Below are 22,463 nucleotides of genomic sequence, written 5' to 3' on the forward strand. Positions count from 1 at the left end.
ATATACTGCTGGATAGAGGGATACTTTGTTTTATCAGAGTCACACTGAATTATTTAGGTTGGAAAAGACCTTTAAGATCATCAAGTCCCACTGTCAATTGAATCAAACATCTAATTGTTCAGTCGAGTCCAGCACATTAGCTGACCACTGGATGAGTCAAACTGTGTTTAGAAGTATCTTTTTCAATAAAAATTAATCACTCATCTAACAAGGTGATACCTTTGTGTTTGGGGTTGCATTTAAACAGGTAGTTCAGATTTGCAGTGCCATCAGCCATTTGTAGTTTTGTAATTGTTACTGCTTCCAGCAGGGGTGTCCCTGAGACCTGTGAAGTGTTTCTTCACTTTTTTGATTGCTAATATTTCTTTCAGGTTGTGGTAACTTCTGAACATGGGGTTGGCAAAGTAACAGAAAAACGCCCAATGAATTTCTCATGCTCTGCCCAAAATCCTTTTGGTTTGTCATTTCTGTGCAAGGTGGTTTTCACCATAGATGAAAAGAGATGTTGCTTTTTCTTCCATTTCCAGCCTTCCTCCTCTTTCACAGTATCTTTTTGGTTCTGCGGTAGAAGAGACCTTTTGGAAGTTTGATCACAATAGCACTACTCGTAACAACCCACTTCTGCTTTTCTAGCGGAAGTTTTTATTAAGCCTAGGTAGTCTAAAAAGGTTGATCTGTAATGGGTTTTGTTCTGCATTTACTTTCAAAAAAATTCAAAATTACTATATATCTTGAGCCGCCTTATGCTTCTGACAGAAAAATTACATTTACTGTCACCAATAGGTGGCATTCCAAAACAGAGCAGTCAAGATTCAGGAGTATGCATAGAAAGCATATCCAGCAATGGCTATATCAGTGTGGAAATAAGTCTATGCATATCCAAAGTTATTAATGATTTGCCATAGCTCTGTTGGCACGATTCTTTCAAAAAGGAAACGCTCTTGTCCTGTGTCCTATTTTAACCGAGAAGATAAGAGTCTGGAGACACTCATATTCTTGTGATGTTGAGAATTACAGAAGAACTTGAGACTTAGAGCGTTTTGTGTCCAAGACAAGACAGACTATGTCCATGGGTTTTTTTCTAAGGAAGTCTTGAGAGGGATTAAAAACTGCTTTTTCTTCATGCTCATCAGTCTGCCTTTATGTAGAGTCTTTCACTTTGGAGTTACACTGATTATAGTTACAGATATAGTATAAATACAGGAGAATGTTATTTCAGGAACTTGTACTGTGCTTTTTGCATGAATCATTTTTTTTTTTTTTAGAAGTTTGTGCATCTTGGTATTGTCTGATTTATATAATAGGTCACATTTTTGGTACAATTTGCCTAACCTTTCTTTAACATAAGGCATGTGATTGCATATTTTTCATACTTTCCACAGCATAATTTTTATATTCTGTTTTTAAATGGGAAATTGGCAGTAAATAAACTTAAAACAGTTTACTTTTACTTCTTTCCAATATCGTAATTTTTGTGTTCAACTATTTTAATTTTAAAATACAGCAAATAAATATATTAATAGGTAGGATTTTGTTACGCTAAGCTAATATTTTATTCCCATATAAAGGGAATTTGAGATGCATCTCACACAAATCCACATAATGTCTTGTTGTAATAGCAGGGTTCTGAAATGAATCCAGACTTTAGTGCTTTCTACCCATTAGAAATCAGTTATTCCAAAATGCTGTATAGACTTTATACTGGCCTTTTATTTACAGAAATTACTGTTAGTTAACATATCGAATGGATGCAGAAGCTTGTATTCTGCCCTGATGATGTCTGTTCTTTTTCAGAAAGTGCTTGTTTCTTAGTACCTCAGCTTGCAGGACAAATGACCTAATGTTTTTGGTTTCTAACTTACTTGCATGGTAATGATGGGCTATAAAATTACACAGTAAACTTCTGTTCCACAAATTTGAATCAAACACACAAAGAGCCCTTAGGGGAAACTGAATATACAAAGAAAATTCTTGAACATGTGTATTCATTCTGTTGAGTTAGTGACATTAATTATGGTCAAATTTTTATAGTATGCTTTATAATAATGCCATAGCTATGTAGTTACAATAGTGCTACATTACATTTGTGTTTTTAACGTTTAACCCTTTCTTCCTGTGACCAGAGGCATATAATGGCATGACTGAAATACTTTTCCATTCTCCATGCATATATTTTTAAAAATGAGGAATAATACAGGTTGAATTACATTACATTTACTCTACAAATGATTTCTCTGAGTCTTGCTGTTAACTTCAATATAGACTAAAACTCTGTAGTAAATCCGATTGTTTTAAAATGAAACTTGTTTTCATAAAATACATTATAATTACAAATTAAAAAAAAAAGCAAACATAAAATAACCCCTCAAAAATGTCTTTATGAACTAATCCTGTTCATATATGTGAATTCATATGCTATGTTTTCACACCAAGTTAACTCTTCAGTACTGAAAACGTAATACTGCTACTTTCAAACAAATGGTGTTCCTTGCATGCAAAATACTGAGCCACGTTTCTGAGTTTCTTTCCTTGGTTTATTTAGTAAGTGTTGTCTCACATGTTAAGGGCCAAATTGCGAATGTCATACAAGAAAAATGCATTGGGCCTTTACTGCCCATGACTGGAACCCTCAGATTATCTGTCAGGAGTTATATTTAGTATAGTGTCAATGAACTTTTAATTTAGGGAAAATTTAACCTATTCAACTTATATAACTTTTGTAATAAATTATTACATATCAAAATAAAATTATAGATAATGAAATTATTATATGTAATGTATGTGTAATGTGTATGTGTAATGAAATTATTATATCTTTGTGTTGCCAGATACTGTCAACATGGCTGTATTGCTATATCTTTTTTAATTTTACCCATGAATGTTTAGATCATGCATAGTATGTGTAAGCGTCTTTATTAACTTTACTTTTATCATGTGATGTGTTCAGTAGTTTCAGCTTTCAAAATGTTTATCTTCAGTAAGTTCAATATCTGTCATTTTGCTATTATGTTAATGGAAATAGTTAATTTTTAAAGTAGTGACCCTTGAGGAATACCGGTGTATCAGCATTTATTAAATAATCTATCTTTATCTGTTCAGTCAAAATTCAAACATGTTTCAAAGATGTCAAAGTTATTTCTCATGGTACGCAGGGGTTAAAGTGATTTACCGAGATTTTTTACATACTCTTTAAATTTATTGCATAGAAATGAATTACAATTAGCCATACCAGCAAAACTAATTGCACTTTCAGTTAGTTTAAGCTTGAAGTGCATGGCAAACATTCATACCAAACAAAAAGCAAATCCACTGGTTTTGCGTACTTTATCTAGAAAAGCATTTCTGTTCAGTATTGCTAAATATAGCTAATATTATTTCATACATATTTGCAAAGTTAACATGTCGTTTAAGCCATTCAACACCATGCTTTAAGCAGTAATTTAAAATTTAAAACATTTTACCTTGTCATCTAACCTAACAGCAGATTCTGCTTGGTTTCATTTAGTCTCCAGTTGCAAATGAAACAAAATCACAGTGATATCTTTAAAACAAACAGAGAAACAGTAGGGATTGTTGAAACATGTTAGATGATTCCTTAGTTAAGGCTGAAATAGCTTCTTTCCCTGGGGACAAAGCGCTGTTGTGTTCTGTGTGCAGAGAATCAGCTAATACTGTTACTCGCAGAACTAAAAAGCTCACTTTGAGAAAATGAAAAGCAGCACAATACGTTCGGTCCGGAGGCTGACAAGGCACAGCTGGAAATTCTCTTTCAGTACTTACAGCTGGTTGCATAAGGAACGGGAAAATGGAGTGTTTTCAAAAGACACAAAAAATGCATCTTTTATTCAGTTCTGGTTTATGTATTTAAAAACTTAGTTTCCAGGTGGCATGGTTTTGATGCAGATTTTTTATTTTACCAAGATAATACATTTTGGCAAACGTAGCCTGAACATAAAAACATTTATTCAAATTAAACTTTTTTTTTCATTTTATATTTTCTCAATCCACTCCTGCCTGTATAGCCTATAATCTACGAGCAGCAAACCTTTTTGTTGAAGGTTTAGCACGGAAAAGTTTTCTGTTGTCCATTTAGAGCAATGATTTCACCCTAAGTTGTAGCTTATGCATGGAAAATAAAATGACTGAATCATTTTCCCTTCATTTTTTTTTTGTGAGGCTAATTACATCCTGAAACATGATCCCGAAGCACAGCTCTGCAGAAGCTGCAGTGAAGTTAGTAATCCAAATATGAGAACTGGGGGAGGGGAGGGGGGAAAGGAAAGGGAGGAGGGAATAATGGTACATTACCACAAGTCCTTTGTGTGCCAGCAGAGCCTTGTCCTTCACCCCCAGCTAGAGCTTCTGCTGAGTGTCAGTGGTTGAGGAGGTGGTGAGTCTGCTGAGCTTCAGAAATGACAATTTTACCGGCAAGATGGAATGGTCTGAGTTCTTCTGGCATTAAAAATTCGTGTTTTCTTCAATTCATACTCTGAGGAGTGTGTAGACAGATAGTCATGGAATGGTATAACCATTGAGTTAACCATAATTGTGAGCCGGTATGTGGTGGAAAGATACTGGGAAAGCACATTGTCTCTTAAAATAGTGATTCAGTTTCTACTGTGCTTTGCAAAGTCAAAAGAATAAATCTTAACTTTTGTAGTTTATCTGGAGCTGTTTAAAAAGAATGGAGATAGTTATATTTAACAAATGGAGCTAGCATCTGAAATGAGAATAGCACAGTTCAGTACCTGTGCTAAGATTTGTCAAGGGCCAGTTGAACAACAGGACAACAGTTCTTCTAGCACAAGTGGGGAAAAGAATAGAAATATAGATCATCATCAGATGGTTATCCATGTCAGGTAAAAGACTATATATTTAAAAGATGGTGTATTTATTAGACACAAAAGTGAAAGCACTCACTTCGTTATTTATATTTAAATGTGGGTTCTCAGGCTTCTGATCACTGTCTCAGGATCATCTTCTGACAGTGTTCAAACACACATCTCCAGAGAGCCTGCCTAGCTGGGACACAAGGCTGCCCGCTACTAGGCCAGTAAGGTGGATCTGGCCAGCCTTTGCTGGTGTGAAGCTCTGGTTTAATGCATCTGCTTTGGATGTGGCATCTCTGATCACTGAATTCTAGTAAATCCTCGAAGCTGGACTTTTTAGGTTATGTCATCTCTGTATTTTTTTTGAAAGGTCAACATCTTCTAGCAGCTTTCTAGGACTGCGTGGGACACTGTCTTTTCTCCTCTGCTAGACCATACAGTGAAAATCCTATGTCCTTTAAGCAGCCTGAAGGATCTCTGAGGGTGTTATTGGATCAGTTCTATAGACTTCTCTAAAACACATACTTTAGCAAGGCTTTGTGCCTTGCTCCTCATGCTAATGTGAAGGATCTGAGATTACGTATTCAGCTGTTATATGTGTATTCCGTAGTCTGGCTTTCACACTGAAAGCAGTTACTTGTTAGCAAACGCTTCCTCTGATAAAGGTACTGCTTCTAATATGTGAATAAAAGTCCTGGAGGCATCATAGTTCTGGTCGTATCCATGTTTAGCTTTCCTTGTGGCCACCTTTAAATCGCTGTTCTCTTTTAATATGCATGCCAAAATGAAATTTCTCCCATCTGGCATTTCTGCTACACACGCCAAAGTTAAAATATCCAAACAAAAGCCTCTTTTACTAAATAAATAAATAATCTAGTTTGTTCTTCTTCATCCCTCTAGTTACCTGGCATAAGGTATGGCTTTGTGATCCTAGTGGTACCTGCTATCGGTGTGAAGCAGAACGCCTAGGAGGCCCTTGCTTATCTTTTTCTCAACTTTTATTAAGGAAGAAATAAATACAGTCTGAGGGATCTGCAAAGCCATAAGCTCCCTTTTCATTAAAATGACATTACACTTTCCTACAAGGAACAGTAATGCTTGAAAATTGTAGGAGATGTTAAAGAGAGTGTCCCATGGTTATTCCATATCTGGAGGGTTTGGAGTTTTTTAATTTGTAAAAGTAGTACCTGAGAATGGACATAATCTGCTGCTTGCCACTAAGATGTAAAGGTATGTAAGACTAATAATTAAATATTGGTTTAACATTGTTATTTGCATGAAAATCTTCTATGCAAACTTGCCTGTCATAATAACTTAAGAAAAAATACTGTATATTTGGCTCAAACCTCAGATTAGGATGGCCTTGCAAATAACTTCAGACATGTGCAGTTCAGGTAATTGCTGTTTGAGTGAAAAACATTGCAGTATCCTCAGGGATCTAATATTTACTGTGTTTATGTGAATAAATCACTCTGAGAGCAGAGCAAGATGCCACTATCTGCTTCCTCTGTAAGTACTGTTCCACCTGCTTATCCCATATGCACGGCTGCTCATTTGAATGACTTGTGCAATTATGAATGTTACTGTCTATTAAGATGCTTTAATGTGGAACGGTCTCCTTCGAGGAGAGAAGAGACAGAGTAAACAGCAGTGAGTAATAATTGATGTAACTTTTTATTATTTATATATCTGATGGCAAACTGCCACCAGAGCACAGTTGCTTAGTGACTTGAGCAAGAGCCATAGGATGTGTGAAATGGATGTGGAAGCCTGGAGCCTCTGGCGTGGATTCTTCATAAAACCTAGGCTGATCTCTTTTCCTTACAGCTTGTTATTTGTAGAGGTACAAGGCTTTCCCTCTTACTTTGCTGAAATAATCCAGTGGAAATTATTCAAGGAAATCTTCAGTGAAAAAGAGAGGCTAGGGTTTAGGTTGGCATCAGGCTTGTTTATAGTGGTTACAACAGATTTTTGTAACATCTCTAACTGTACCTATTAGATGACAAGCAATAGTGGAAATAGGCTTTTAAGCAATTTGATACAGTTGAAATAAATTTGTTTTCCATTTCTTCCTCAGAAGACTTTTTCAAACACTGATCTAAATCTCACTTCTGTGAACATAAAGGATCCCATGAGTTAAGGCAGCAACACTCCTGCATCCCTATGATGGTACAAAGTATTGTTTGAAATTTTAGGTATTTCTATTAATTGCAATTGGTTCACTATTTCTGCTTGAGTTTTCTGATCTTTTGCTACATTAAGTAGAAATGAAATAAAGAATTAGAATCTTTTAAAAACTATACTAAGGAAGGTTACAGGAGCAAGTGTGCTTTGTAAGCTTGGCATATTATATGAATATACCTTAGCTCCATATAGCGAAGCAGCCTAGTTATGGCAATATGGAGCAACAGTAGAATATGTCCTTCTGCCATCCCAGCAGAACTTGTTCACCTCAGTGGGGAGTGTAACTACAGCCTTTTGTACCAAAAAGCTGGTTTCTTGAAGCATCAGTATTCTTGGCACAGGCTGAATTGAAGCTCAAACTTTAGATGATATATATTTAACAGATTCCCACAGAGATTTAGATTTGGAGCTACATATAACATCAATAATGTATTGCTTTCCTCTACATCTGTATGTTTGCAGCCATTTCTTCAGACAGTAATAACAGATACAACTTGTCTACTTGTGACTCCTATACCATGAGGGAATACAAGAATATTTATGAACTAGGGAATAATATTTTGTGATCTTACAGAATTATTTCAAAGTGAGTGGAAAAAGGAATCTTTTTTGCCACTGCTTTTTCTTCATCTCCTAAGCATAGCTTTCTACATTGCTATACATACACAACATCAAATACTAATTTTTCTGAATTTCTTGAGGGCATCAGTAGCCTCTTCTCCTGTCACAGCAAGGACAAGTATTAGTCAGTGTACAATAGTACTATTGTTATTTTTCTTTTTATCAATTTTGTTTCTTCCTGCAGGGATGAATGGTGGAAGGAAAAACATGTTCAGTGCTGTGGCTCTGTTATAAATCTTAGAGCAGGGCTAAAATTAATGCATAAGTTAGTATAATAGGAGCTGTGGTGTTGAAAGTGGCTTCTAGATTTTTAAATTCTGTCTGAAAGGCCACTTAGATACATGGAGCATGCTGAAACACAAGGAACAACATCTGGTTCTTAATCATCTTGAGAAGGCCTGAAGTGTAATACCTTGGTCATCAAAGCAAGCCAGCAGGCTGAAAGAATTTAAGGAGGACATCTTAAAAAAAATACAATAAAAATCCTTAAGCAAAGTTAAGACAAGCATCTGTGATTGGTCAGTTTGAGTGGATATTTGAGAGATATATGAGTATGGAAAGAGGTGTTGAAGTAACTTTTTATGATCACATCTTGTAGAACTGAGGTTTCATGGTCTCTATATCATACCTTTTCAAAATGTAATCTTTTATATGCCTAATGGCCAAACAAAATGCATGAAGAGAACAGGAATAGCCTTTGCAGAGCCAATTTAATGCCGGGTGTAACCCAGTTTTTCAGAGAGGAAAGAATGCATTTCCTTTAGACAGCTGCTGATAACTTACAGTATTGCTTAAATGACCTTCTTAACTGACTGTATGAGTATCCTCAGGTCACGTAGGTCTTCTACTCCAACCTGCCACTTAAAGCAGGGGCAAGATTGAATTCAGAACAGGTTTTTGTTCAGTTGGTTTTGAAAGGCATCAAGGACAAAGTTACACAACTTCTCTTGGCTGCCGGCTCCAATGCCTGGCTGCCATTGAGGAATTTTTTTTCTTTATCTCTTGTCCTTCTGAGGATTCACCTCCATAAAGAGCTGTGCTTTGGACTCTCTTTGATATTGCAAAGCTGCTCTTAGAATTTCTCTCAGCCATCTTTTCTCCAGGCAGAACCAGTCTCTTATTTCTACTAATAGTTAGCAAACCCAGAGGAATTTGGAAGTGGTTCAGAAGGGTACGTAGCATGCTTGGTTATAAAATGTGATTGAAGATGACATTAAAATAGTCTTTTAAAAAAAACAAAATCAGTGAATTGGTGCTGCTTCAAAGGAATATATTTTCCTCATGTATATAATTTTTTATTTTCTTATTCCACATACTCTAAACAAGATTAGAGAAAAGGCAGTGTGTTTTCATGATGACTTTGTTGGCTCTTTGAGTGCTCTTGGCTCTGACATCTCTCAAAGTAGAACTTAGAGTCAGGATTGTTTGCAGAGCTGACTCCAAGCTAGTGAGGAGCTGCCAAGTTATGATGGTTCAGACAACTTATACAGGAGCCGTGCAGTATAGGTTTTGGAGATCTCTTTTCTAGCTATGATTTAGAGTAAAACAGAGAAAATGTTGACTAAAAAGATTGAAATTGTGTAAGTGGACAGCATCAGGTTTTCTTACTTTTGAAGCAAGTCGTGACAGACTGTTTCTGTGATTTGTACAAAAAGAAAAAACCTCAAATGATAGGCCTGTGGTGTTATGAATTGTGAGCTCTTGAACTTTTGTGGAACCTGTGCATATGGAGTACATTTATAGATTTTTCATTTTCTTGACATTAATTCTTCCCTCCTCTCTCCTTCCCCAAGGAGATAGCTGGAAATCATCTCCAAAAAAAATTAAAGAGACTAGTATTTGTAACATGAATCTCCATTTATTTCTTATTTTAAAGTTATTTCAGAATTATCAGAGAGTATTTTACATATGTCTGTATTTAGATAATGGTTTATATGTATCTTATGCTACATATTCATGTCCTCATGTTGAACAGTATTAAAGGAGCAACATGGTGTTCTTTGCATCAAGCTGTGAAATGTTCTGCTCTCTGCAGTTCTAAACTGATTGTATGAAATATCATATACAAATGTTGGAAAGTCCACCTCTTCTGCATGACTATGCATATTGTTACTGGCTGAAAATGTAGTTTTTTCATACATTTTTCATCTATGCAGAGCAGCACCAATCCTTCCTTGCTCAGTATGTCATGCTGTAGGTAGCATGTTTGTCACCATTTCAGTTCTTCTTATCTCCTTATTTTGTTAGGACACTTTGCTGCTTTGTGTTTCTTTTTACAGACATAGTTTTATCTCGTCTTCCAGATTGCAGCACCTTTACTGAAGGCATCCTGTAGTTACCTATTAGTCATGTCTTAAGCTCCCGAGTGTTTTTCTTCAAATCATAATGAAAGTGCCAGTCATCATGGATACCTGCAGTAGACCCAGTGAGGTTTTATCTTGTAGGGCATGCCCTCCAAGGTATCTCGACAAGGCAAGTGGCACTGGCCTCCTGAATCTTAGGATGCCTTTTCCTTACTGTCACTGGCTAAGCCTTAGGTGAAGCTTCTCCAAAGCTGATATAACTGCCTTGGTATTATTGTCTTCCACCCTGGTCTTGAAACAGGGTTTCCAAATGAAAATGTTGGCTCAATGCTCAGTACCAGCCAGAGCAGTATATACAACTTTAGTAATTATATACGAAAAGATTAGAAAACAAAACTGAAGACATTATTATGGCACTGTTAGGCACTTGAATCTAGAATGGTACTTATTCATCTCTAAGTCCTCCACCTTTACACAGTGTCAGGATTTCAGGATACCCAGTCTACCCATTCTGGTAGTTCTTCATTAATGCCAGAGAGAGCACCTCAAGGCATTCTGACCACAGAAGGCAGGCAGACAAGTATGATTGGAACAGAGATTTACTTTTCTTCTCCAAGCTTTATGATCAAGTGCAGGAATGTGTCCTAGGGTGCCCCTGAACAGTCCTGATCGCGTTATGTGCTTTACCTTGTATTCTTTTATTCCTTTTCCCCCCTCTTTTCACCTCACAAGTTCTTTTCTCATCCACTTGAAGATATATAGCCTGCCAAGGTTTATAGCTTCCCTATTGACGCAGTTTTGCAGACGTTATACCTTTATTTAGTAATTATGATATTGTTGTCCTGTCATTTTTCCCTCGAGTGTCAAGGGAAAACCTGATACTACCCCTCCCTCCTTTGTAATTCTGCAGTATTCTGCCTTTTCATATTGCAGTCTGATAAGTGGCACAACAGGTCAGGGTGGGCCACCTGCATGTACAATACTCTCCTTTTATTATCTCTGGCATCCTGAAATCCTTCATGTTATCTTCCTGGTGGTGCCACAGGTGAGCAGCAGCCAAATGCATGAAAATCACCCCTGTACACAAGAAAAGAATATATTCTGTAGCTTGGATGTTCCACAGTCAGCCTTGTTTTTAGTAGCTTTCTCTCACGTGATGATTAATACACATTTCCTTATGCCTCCTGTTCTACTGTGTTATTTAGAGTAGGCTATGTTGAAGTTGGATCCACTATTTAATTTATTCCTAAAACACTAATGAAAATATTATTTCCGTGAATCAAAAAACACATCCGCATTCAGGAATTTAGAGCTATTTCTGTTTTGTTTGGGAATTTGAAAGAAAAGAGACAGTATTGAAAATTATTACAGCGTTTTTTAACCTTTCAATGGAAATAAGAGTGTTATGAATTTTTTAAATTGCTTTACTCTTAATTGTTATGATGAATCTTTGCAGTTGGTGGCTGGTTTTGATCAGAGAGAAAGATGGAATCCTAAACTTCGGAATTACTGATGTTTTGTTTTTTTTAAATAGAACACACAAGTTTATAGTTGGAAAAAAATAGCAATGGGAAAAAAATAAAGTTATAACTGTTGAAGTCAGCACAAAACATGAGATGGGGAATTTGGGATTGGCAGTACACTGCATTTCTAAAACCTATAGCAGTTAGTGCATTCCTTTTTGTAATCAGCGGTCAGCAATATTCTTAAGGAAAAAACATAGGAGAAGGAAAAAATTGGTGCTGTGAAAGCTTAGAGAAACAAAGAACAGATTTTTCTGACGTATTTAAAAATATCAACAATTGCAAAAAGCAAGGAGTGCTTCTTTAGGTGGGAGTAAACCTAAATTTGCAAAATGAGATGTACGCAGCTAGGATGTATTTACAAAAAAAAGCTTGCTTTTCAACTGTAACTGGATTCCAATTCCAGTTCTTCACTGGAGTAAGCAGAATATATAAAATATTAATATTTATTAGTATTAACTTTCTTAAGACACTAATTATTGCCACTACTTAATGCCTCTTGGTTATGTTTGCATTCAATACTACACTGTTTTCAGTTTGAGATATGTTTTTCTCACTTTCTATCTAAAATGTCAGTGAGCAGACAGATGGAAATAACTTGTAAACCCTTCCTTTAGCAGCCAACTGAAATTGGAGGCTGGTGTGGTTCACATACTACCTCTGATGATGTGCGTCAGTGAAAAAATTTAGTAGGAATTCCATTATTTCAATGTCTAGAGCCCGTTCTCTGTGGTGTTCCAATGCAAGTTGTCCACCTAGCTTGAATAAATATGACTTTAAAGTCCTGGCCGTTGTAAGTAAATGTGTAACGTTTTCACTGAACTTCTGTCTTTCCTTTCAAAAAGATATCACTTTTTTTTTTCTTTTCAGTTTCAGAGGTTGACAGTTCTTTATGTACTGGGCAGTTATATTTCAGCTATTTGCTGACTTGTAGTTTTCCAAAATATTCAGCTTAGCTACTGAGCGTGTCCTCTGTGTGTCTAAAATAGCACAATGAGCTTGGTTTGAGGTTTGGTTTTTCTCATGTGCCAGTATTGAGTATTGTTACTCATCAATATAATTTTGAGGTTTCTAACTTTTTTCTATGGTAATCATATTTTACAGCATAAATGCAAAAGATGGAGTAATTTACTTTTTTTGTCCTTGCCGCAGTTCACATAATATTATCTCTAATTTCTGCTGTACTCAAACTTTGTATAAACTGAAGACTATTTATACAAGTATTTTTGCCTTCGTGTGAGTCCGTAGCCCTGGATCTTAATTTTTACAAGTTCCCATTTAATTATGGAAATATAAATCTGTATCTAAGACATTGCCCTAATATTTTCAGGCATTTTAAGCTTTTTGGTTCTGGGGAAACCCCATCACATAGGGATATCAGTGGTATCACTATCATACACTAGTATCATTCTGATAACTTTAAAGTTCTCTTTTCGGTTCTTGTTCCTTCGAAATACCCGGTAAGAGATTTTCTCTGTTTATCTCTGTAAAGATTGTTGACCTTCTTTTCTCCTTAACTGTGAAGAATTCAGAATGGTTCAAAAAAGGATTTTGAAGGTCATAGCAACCTTGCTAAATTTCTAGCAGACAGATAGAAGCCTATGGGGCTCTCATTCATGTCCTGCCATGGTTTCTTTTATACCGTTCCATTTTCATCAGTAGACATACACTAAAGAGCATTTTCTTTAACAATGTAAATAAAGAAGTTAGGACTAAATGAACATAAAGGGAAAAGTCTCTATTTTAAATATAGAAAATGAGTATGACTTTATTCGTGTGTAAAAACAGAAAATAGATTGCTTAGAATTCATTAGAAATAAGAATGTGTAAGTTGTTCTAATGGTCTTTCCCTGTTTGTTTGCCCTTTGCAAAGCAATGATTTGCTCTCCTTTTGCTTTGTCATACCTGGTTGCACTTTCCATTTGTAGGAAAAAAAAAGTGTCCATATAGAACACTGTATACTTCTCTAAAAAGTTAAAACTTCTTTTGTATATTCTTGCCATCTTAAATTGTATCAGAAATGAAATAAGAAAATTAATACTTGATCTTGCAGATAAAAGAGTTGGTTTGAGGTTTCATCTGGTAGCCGTTGTTGGTTGCTGGGGCTTACTGCTTATATCACTTTTGTTGCCTGAGTTGTTTTCGCATCTCTTGGTTTTAATATTAAGTAGAAATTAGTAACAGGATGCCTCTCCACTGAGAGACTGTCTCAGGAAGGAGATGTAAACTGAGGACACAAATATTTTGAAGCCTTTTTGTCAAAAGGAAGGATTTGTTGGCAGCTGGTACAAGAAGACGCTTTGAGGAAAATAACAAAGTTTGCTTGTGATTTCCTTTTAAATCTAAAAATTAGTTGTCTTTGCCCGTTGGTTCATGTGTTCTCCATTACAAACAGTGGCACCAAATGTTTGTTTGAGTGAATTAGTGGACAATGGCAAAATTAGTAGAGCAATTCTGCAGTGCGCTACCAGTGAGAATTGAAAGGGCGAAAATGACAGAGATATACATGTACGTGTGTGTGTACGCAAATATATATCTAATTTTTAAGTTTAATTGTTAATACTACATTGGTATTTTTATGATTATGATGTTTCTAGCGAGATCTATAATTCCACAGTGCACAAAACTCAGGATTGAATACAAGTTGAAAACACTTCATTAATTGATTATTTCTATTTGCTTTATCATCTGGCTAGCATTTGTCGCCAAACTTGTGCAAAATGGGAGTTGCAGATTTCCTGAAACTCCAGCACAATTTCACCTGTGTCATCCTGAAGAGGGAAATGCTAAAAACAACAACAAAAGAATCATCAGTTTCAACAGAATATGTTATTCTGGATGACTCTACTTGTGTAGTGTATAAACATGTCTTGTTGAAGGAGAACATTAGTGTTGTTTGGTTTTTTCACCAAAGCTCAGGAAGACTTTGCCGTTTATCTTTTTGTTGTAATTTCTCTCTGTTCTTTGTAGGAAATCCTTTGCATTCCCTTTCGTTTGCTAACTGGAGGGTTCGTCAAATGACTGAAGAACAAAATGAGTTATTTCTGAAACCCCAGGTTTTCTTTTCATGGTAGAGGATAATGAGGAGAAGCTGCAGCTGAGGAGGGAAGGGGTGAGACAGCAGGGGATGTGAGTTTCCTCTTAATTGCTAATTACTGTTGTGTCAACACCTCCTCTCTACTGAGTCTCCAGGCCTGGGTTAGGTCTCGCACTGCCCTGTGTCTAAATGCTTGCACAGCGTGGGGCTTTTTGTTTCAAAACCAACAGTTATTTCTCTTTGAAAATTACAATCTAGCTAAAAAATCAACCACTTTGGAAGGGAAATATTGTTTAATTGCAGTAGCAGGAAGATCAAAAGTTTTCTGTTAATGTGATATCCAAACCCTCGCCATGTCTCAGTGGTGGCTCAGCCGAGGCACTGTTCCTACCCAGAAGGCCTTTCTTCATAAGGGTGTTTTGCCTTTTGGCGCTACTGCTTAGTGTTGAGCAGAGCTTTTGACATAAGGATAATTTGCCATTAGCCAATTTAATTGCGTAAGTGTTTTGAGAAGCTCTTAAGATGTTCTTCTCTGTGCTTGCTCCCTGTACAGCAGCTGTTGGAGTGATGGGAATAGCTTCAGCTGTCCCTGGATCCTTCTTCTATGAAACCGTAGTTTAAAACAATGCATCTGCACACAGAAATAACCTGAGAGATAACTACCTGTTCTGCCAGAAACCAACTGAAACAAGCTACTTCTTTTTACCCTAAAAGAAGAAATCTCTACAATCTCCCAGTGAGATTGAAAGTAATTTGGTTTGAATCATCCTATATGCTCTTAAATAGCTTTTAGTGACTCAGCAGTTCTATTTGATTGTATCACTTCACTTTTTTCCTGGAACAATCTGTCCTCTGTACAGAACTGTTCCTTTAAATAATTCTAAACCATCTGCAATCTTGAAAAGGTTTCTTTATTTTTTTGTTCATGATTCTGTGAGGGGAAGACTGAACAGAGCTACCTCTGCCTAGTGGTTAGAGCAACAACTCTCAGCCAAGTCGAAACCTGTTTTTCTCATGAGATTGAATTAAATAAGTAAAATGTTTTTTCTGTCTGTCTATCTTCCAGGCTGTGAAATGAAGTGGTTGACATTAACAGCTCTACTTTGTTCTTATGAGATGAAAAACAATTCATAAATGGAATAAGTATTCACCTGCATCAAAGAACTGGCGCTTTTAACACTAATTTAATGCATCTATTTACTTACTGTAATGCTCCAGCATGTTTCTGATAAAGCACCGTAAGCTCGTTGCCAGCAGTGCAGCTCCACAAAACGTTAGAATAAGGGTAGCATTTGTTTTGTTCTGCAAGCGGGCATGACCTTAAATTTTCAATAATCAAGATAGACAAATGGGAAGAAATGGCAACTGTTGTCACCAAAGTGTATCTATGTAACAAAATGAAGGTGTAATTGCATCCAGTACTGAATTTTTACCATCCAGTACTGAGTTAAAGAAAGGTAGCGTGACTAACAGTAGTGGGGAAAATAAGAGAAAAAATACAGTATTTCAGCTATGTGACTTACTCATGGGAAAAGGCTTTTTTCCCCCCTATGTACTACACTGGTTATTAAAGCATTTGGGAAGACAGGAGGACTATTTGTGTGTGTGATTTTTATACTATATTTTTGAGCAAGCATTGATATCTAATTCTTTATGTGCTACTTTTTCTGTATTTCATGGCCTTTATTTGTATTACACAGTGTGTTGTACAAGGTGGAACAAACTGATTTTTTCAGAAGTGTTTGCTGGTTTGGTTTCAGAGAGTTGGGAGATATCATAAGGTACATTCACAGTACCTTGTTAACCAAATGTTATGACATCTTTGTTTCATAGATATTAGCTGGAAAGATCCTATGAGTTAATGAGGATTGAATTGTTTGAGAGACAGTAATTCTGAATTCATAGGGCAACCGGATATGTTAGAATAGAGAAATGCGATTCTGGAGTCATAAGAGCTGTAGAGCTGTCGCTTGAATTATTCTTAAGAGGCATAACTGTGGACGTAGTCTAGACAGTGCTACTTTTGCTCTGGCAGGGTCAGCTGCAAGTAAATGTGAATACAAGAGCTGATTCCAAAACAGAGAGGGGAAAAAATAGAAAAAGCCAAACATGAAGAATATGCTGGAGGCTTCATATGTTAGTTTGCTGTGTGTTTTGGAAGAGTCATCCAAAGGTCTTTCTACAGGGGAAAAAATGAATATTGAATTAATCCAGAACTACTTTTTAAATAACATTACAATGCTCGCCTTTCTTCTCGTAGTTTTTCTACCTGACAATCAGATTATCTGTGTATACATTACAGTTCCGCTGTGGGACTTTGTTTGGGTTTGGAAATGTAGCCTTTGTTTGAATGTTAATACACCTCAAATAATTATAGATTCATTAATTGCTGCTTGAAATAGAATGCTGGAAATGTCTGCACCATTGTTTATATTGAAATAGTATGATAAAATACGATCTTTTAAAATATTGCTCTTACTTTGTGTGGAAACTTGAAATTTGAGTAACCACTTAGTATATATCATTTATTAATAGAATTGATAATTAGTCACATGCTTATGCAATTAGTAGTTCATCTGTGGAAGCCATCAGGTCAAAGCCTGAAGGGAATGCCCCTTTCGTTCAGCTGCTAGTATTAGTTATAGGTAAAAGAGAAATACCCCTGACATCAGTTTTAGCTTCCTAAACTGACTTTATTAATAACGCCAATGTTTGTGGAATGGCTGAACATGCCGTTTTGAACCAAAGCAAAGTGTTGCTCTAGGCCATGCGTTACTAATGTAGTCCTTTCATAAGGCACGCCGAATTCCAACAGTCCTCAAGTCACTCCGCAGTCTAGATCCATGATCATTCCATCCGGAGCCGCCGGTAGCTTGGGCCCAACAGTGGCATTTTGCCATTGGTCTGTGTGGAAACCAGTCGGGAGCTGCAGGGAGGGTTTGTGGAGGAATTTGAGACGAGTGGGACCAGAGGGATCGAAGGCTTCTTCAAGTCCAAGAGTATACAAGCACATTCCCAGAGGCTGGTGCCCCGGTACCCACTCTGCAACATGTGTTATTCCACAGTTTGAGTTAGGACTGACCTTCTTGTTAGTACACAACTGCAAAAAGGAAAGCTTTAAACAAAATCTGCTTGAAATGTTTCTGCAATGCCAGCCATTTAAATTCAAATAAAGAAATGCCTTGGGGGTTGCATTGGAAGTGAATGAATTCCACTGGCAGCTAGTGTTAGTATTGCTATTACTCCTTTGTGTTGTAGCAGTACCTAGCAATAAACCAAATATTTATACACGTACATCACAGTACAGTCTTGGTGACTGCAACTTTGGCATTTAAAAACCAAATAAGGTGGAGCATAAGGATATGGTTTTGCCTGGCAGCTGCGTGTGATTTCTCCTAGTGGATACGCTAAAGAATTCTCATCACTGCCCTAAATTCTTTTGTACTTGGCAGTATGCAAATATTTGAGTGAAAATCATCTGTGTTCTGAGAGATTTAGTCTAGAGTTTAGAGTTGCCAAGTGAACAGCAGTTACAGTTTTTTGCATTCCTTATTTTTCCTTCTGTTTTGATTATTTGGGGGTTTGCTGCTTTCTTATTAAAGTAATTTAGTTGATCAAAGTTTGAGGATAGTTGACTATTTTTACGAGCCTATTGTATATCAGTGGATCCACAACTTTGCACCCTTACACATACAATAATTATAAATTGTTAACTGGTTTTATGTACTATAGATTTCATAGGTGCTTGGGTCTTCTCAAGAGTGTTTCCTGCGTCACTCTTGTTTATGCTAAGAATGTATTTGATAAACTGAAATGTCATGCTTTCGACAGCCAGATTTAAAGAATTATATTTGAATATTACATGAAAGGAACTCAGTGGGTTTAAAGCTTTTGGGGTTTTCTCAACTGGACTGGCTCCTGCTTTTGTTGATAGCAACGGGCGTGGTAGCATTTCATGTTAATATTTATTTTCATGCAATCAGAATATTTGAGGCAACTGGTATTTGTTAATAACCAGACAAATAAAAGCTACTGGTGGCAAATTTTTGTTGAGACTATCCTGAATGTAATGCTTTGTAGAACCATTAAGAGAGGATGTGTTGTGACAAAGATTTTAACTGATGTACAGCACCTGTTTTTATAGAAAGCTTCACTTTCCACCTAATGCAGATGTTAAAGCATTTTCTGATGCTCAGTAATACTGCTACAATGGTATTTGTGAAAATAAGCACAGGTTTATATGAGAATGTATTTTACCTACATATCTGCATGTGTTTAAGGAAAAATCTGGTCCTTATAGTGGCTAGAGAAAAGAATAATCTTGTGCTACATGCAGTAGGGAATTATGCTGTGGACAGTGTTATTCATCCACTGATATCAAATCTGGGTGGAACTAAAAAAGAGGCATATCTTTATTCCTGAGGGCAAGTCATGCGAGAAGTTTTTTGTTTGTTTTTGTGCAAACACAGATTGCACCTTTGTCACTGGTGTCCAGTGAAGATTACGGTACAGCTACTACTTTCTTAAGATACTGAGGTGATAGTGCAAGCTGATGTGACAGCTACTGATTGACCCAAACCCTTTCTGCTGTTGGACAGTTTGCTCTAAGTGACAAGAGATTGACCTCTTCAACAGTTTATATGTCTTGGTGAGAAATGAAAACTGGTATTTTAGATATTCCAGGTGGGTGTATGGACATACACATCTTTACCAGTTAAGAGAAATGTTTGCACACATAGAAGCAACTAACTCTTCTTCAGCCTCTTTCAGAAATGCAGTTCTCTAAGCTTTATTCGAACAAGACTGCAAATACCTTTCCTATACCTGATCTGTTAGTTGGCAGTCAGTGTTAATAAAGAAGTAATAATAACTGAAGCTTATTAGATTATTTTGTTCTGTCCTCTAGTGTGCCATCTTTCTTGCTTTGAGTTTCTCTCTGCAGAGTCGGTAGTACAAAAAAGCTTGGGGGAGGGATGTAGGTGTTGATGCCACACAACAATTGGTAATAAATATTTTGTGCATATTGTATTTATGATAATTACTGGCTGGTTACATGAACTGATTTGCTGGCTAATGACCTCAAGGGGAAAATTCTCTCATCTGAGGCAAGTACATTACCTTTATAGGCATAACATATCTCAAAGAACTTCAGTTACTGTACCAACGGGCAGCTGTTCTTTTAATTGTAGAAATTAATGGAGTTTTATTGATTAACAGTAATTGACTGACTCTTGTCCTTAACTGTTCACTTTTATCTTCTAGCCAATCCACGGCCAAGATGAAATAACCACAACAGTAAATGATCAACATAAGCTGAATAACTTGTTTTAAAACTTTTTTCTTAAATCATGCTTTTAAAAGAGTAAATCCCTAACATTGAGCTTATTTAGATGAACTAGATACTCTTCAATGTGTCCTATGATTTATTTTTTTTAAATGAATCAGGGTACTTGGAAAAAAAGTAACACAGCTTCAGAGCCAGGTCATTAACTGAATTCAGATGCTTTTATTTATAGTATGTTTAGAATCTGCCTTCTGGACAAGCTTGATAATGTAAACTGTACAAAAGCAAGTTGCGTCGCACTTGATAATCAGCTTTTCTATGGTATTTCAAATCCAAGTTTTTTTGTGCAGTCCTGGACCCTTTTACTAAGCCATCAAAAAAGCTTAGAGAAAAACTTGCAGCATCTTCTATACAGAAAAATATTTAAAGATCTATAAAGTAACTTGCTTCTCTTGTAGTGGAAGAAAACACAAACTTAGCTTATTTTCTCTCCTAAAAATGCCTTTCCTTCAGTCTACTTTCTTCAGATCGTTAAAAAATTGGCTTATGGTTCTTTCTTCCCAAATTGTTGATTCTTCGTGCTGTTCTGTAATATGGCATCTTTTTTCCTTTCATAATTTTTTTTAACTCTGCACTGTTCTTGACTGCGTAGCATCTCTTTTGCTAAATTTGACATATCTGCTGATTTCCACACAGCGCCTTATATGAAGTTTATCATCAAGAAGTGTTTCGTTATGCTTAACTGCAGCGTAGGGGTTTCAAAATACAGTATGATGAAAACTAGTATGTCAGTAAACTTGTGGAGGAAGAACAGAACTACTGAGCTCTACTGCTTTACTGTGGGTTGCCACTGAAAGAAATGCCCAAGTGCAAAAACCAAATCAATTAGTATGTCCTGGACTTGGAATGGTGCAGACACCTATATAGGGGGTGATGGCTCTACAGCCATCTTAGTAGTAAGGCAGTATATTTTAAGAGTTCAATAAAATAATAGATAAGCCCTAGAATTTTAATCTAGAAAAACTGGGTTATTAAAACTTAAAAAGGCAGAGAAAGCCACAGTTAATTCAGAGGATGTGATTCTTCAGCTTAAGTGGACAGGCAATAATATCTGCTGCAGGAGTAACCAATGGGGAGTGTGCTGTCCCTGAGGAGCAGATGACAAGCTTGTTCTGTGTATGTTCTTAACCCCGATCAATAAGTCTGGTAGACTTGTTTCCAGGAGGAGGATGGGCTTTTGTGAGCCACGCAGCATCCAGGCCGGCAGTTCCATATGAGGCATGTAACAGGATCACGCTGCAGTTGATCTGGTAGCAGCAAAAGCTTTCTTTGGTTTCTGGGCTCCTTTCCAGCCTCTTGCCCGTGGTGATCTTCAGGTTTGCCAGTGTCCGTGTCCGAGAGAGCAGCACTGAAAGGTGGCGATCATTGTGGAATCTGGGGTAGCGCAAGGTGGCCAGTGGGGAGATGCGCAGGCTCTGAAGGCAGAGCGAGCAGAACTGTGAGTCTTTTCAGCTCTTCTGGAGACGTGTATTCCAATTTCCAATATGCCTGTTTACTATAGAAACCAACACGGAATAATGTACGCATCGGTCAGGACTATAACTTTTCATAAACTAGTGGAAATCTTTTGACTCAGACAATTCTAAAGAGAAATTATGGAGAGAAGACTCCTCTCTTCACCAGCAAGAAAAAAAATTAAGAAAAAACATCTGCAACTTCAGTGTTCACTAAATGTTTATTATATACCCCTTCCTGTTCTTTCTGAGGCTTCATTTTCATCTAATTCTATTTTTCCTCACATTTTAAAAATTAACCTCTAGTATGTATTTACTTTTTTCCCAGTCTGATGTAATTAAGTTGCAGATAAATGTATGGTTACCATATGACAAAGTAATATTGAAAGAAAATGCTTTATAAGAGACACGACAGTATGTGCACGTAGGGCCGGGTAATGCTGGTTTGGCTCTTTTGTAGATGTACAGTCGTGATCCAATTATGAAAATACAAATAGTGTGGTAAATTAATAGTCGTGGCGAATAGGGATGAACTGAGTCATCTACTGTAGAATCATGGTTGGATCAAGCATGAAAAATAATGCTATGGAAATGTGAAAGAAGGAAAAAATAAATGGCAATGAAAATAGAGCAGGAGCCAAAAAAGAAGAGATGTAATCAATTGAAGGTAAAAATTAAAAAAGAACAAAGCAAAGAAACCTCATGGGCCGTTTACTAATGTTACAGGGGTTTGGGCCAGCCGTGAGAAAGGCTGCCCCCACTTGGTATCAGTCCTTGTGTAGAGCAGTGACTTAACCGTAAGAGGTAGTTGTAAGACTGAAGTGAGCGAAGTGATCTATGACTCCTGATGAGGATGCAGAGCAGTTCTCACTCAGGTAACCAGCCACCCATCTGCTGCCAGAGGTAGCAGGCACAGCCTGAGCTTGTGAGGAAATGGTGGTAAACACTCCCTGCAAAGATCTCCCCTGTCCGGGGTGACATTCATGTGTTATTCCTCAAGACTGCCCTCAAAATTCTCCTTTCCTCTGCTTTTCCTCTCTACTAAAAAGGGAATGTGCACGTTGGTGGCATCTCCCCTGGTTTTAGTTTTAAAAGCAGGGACCCGCGCAGCATGCGAGATGTGGAACGGCTGCCACACAGACAAAGCTACATTTTCATTGTGCACTTC

At 36.9% G+C, this 22,463-nt stretch overlaps 1 protein-coding gene across 1 annotated transcript in view; it reads left to right on the forward strand.

The window, feature by feature from the left end:
- The window catches only part of CENPP (centromere protein P), a 142,017-nt gene that overhangs the window by 106,531 nt on the left and 13,023 nt on the right, over nt 1-22,463 (forward strand). The window lies entirely within an intron of this gene.

This window comes from Numenius arquata, chromosome 8, assembly GCF_964106895.1.
Source record: "Numenius arquata chromosome 8, bNumArq3.hap1.1, whole genome shotgun sequence".
In the NCBI taxonomy this organism is placed as follows: Eukaryota; Metazoa; Chordata; class Aves; order Charadriiformes; family Scolopacidae; genus Numenius; species Numenius arquata.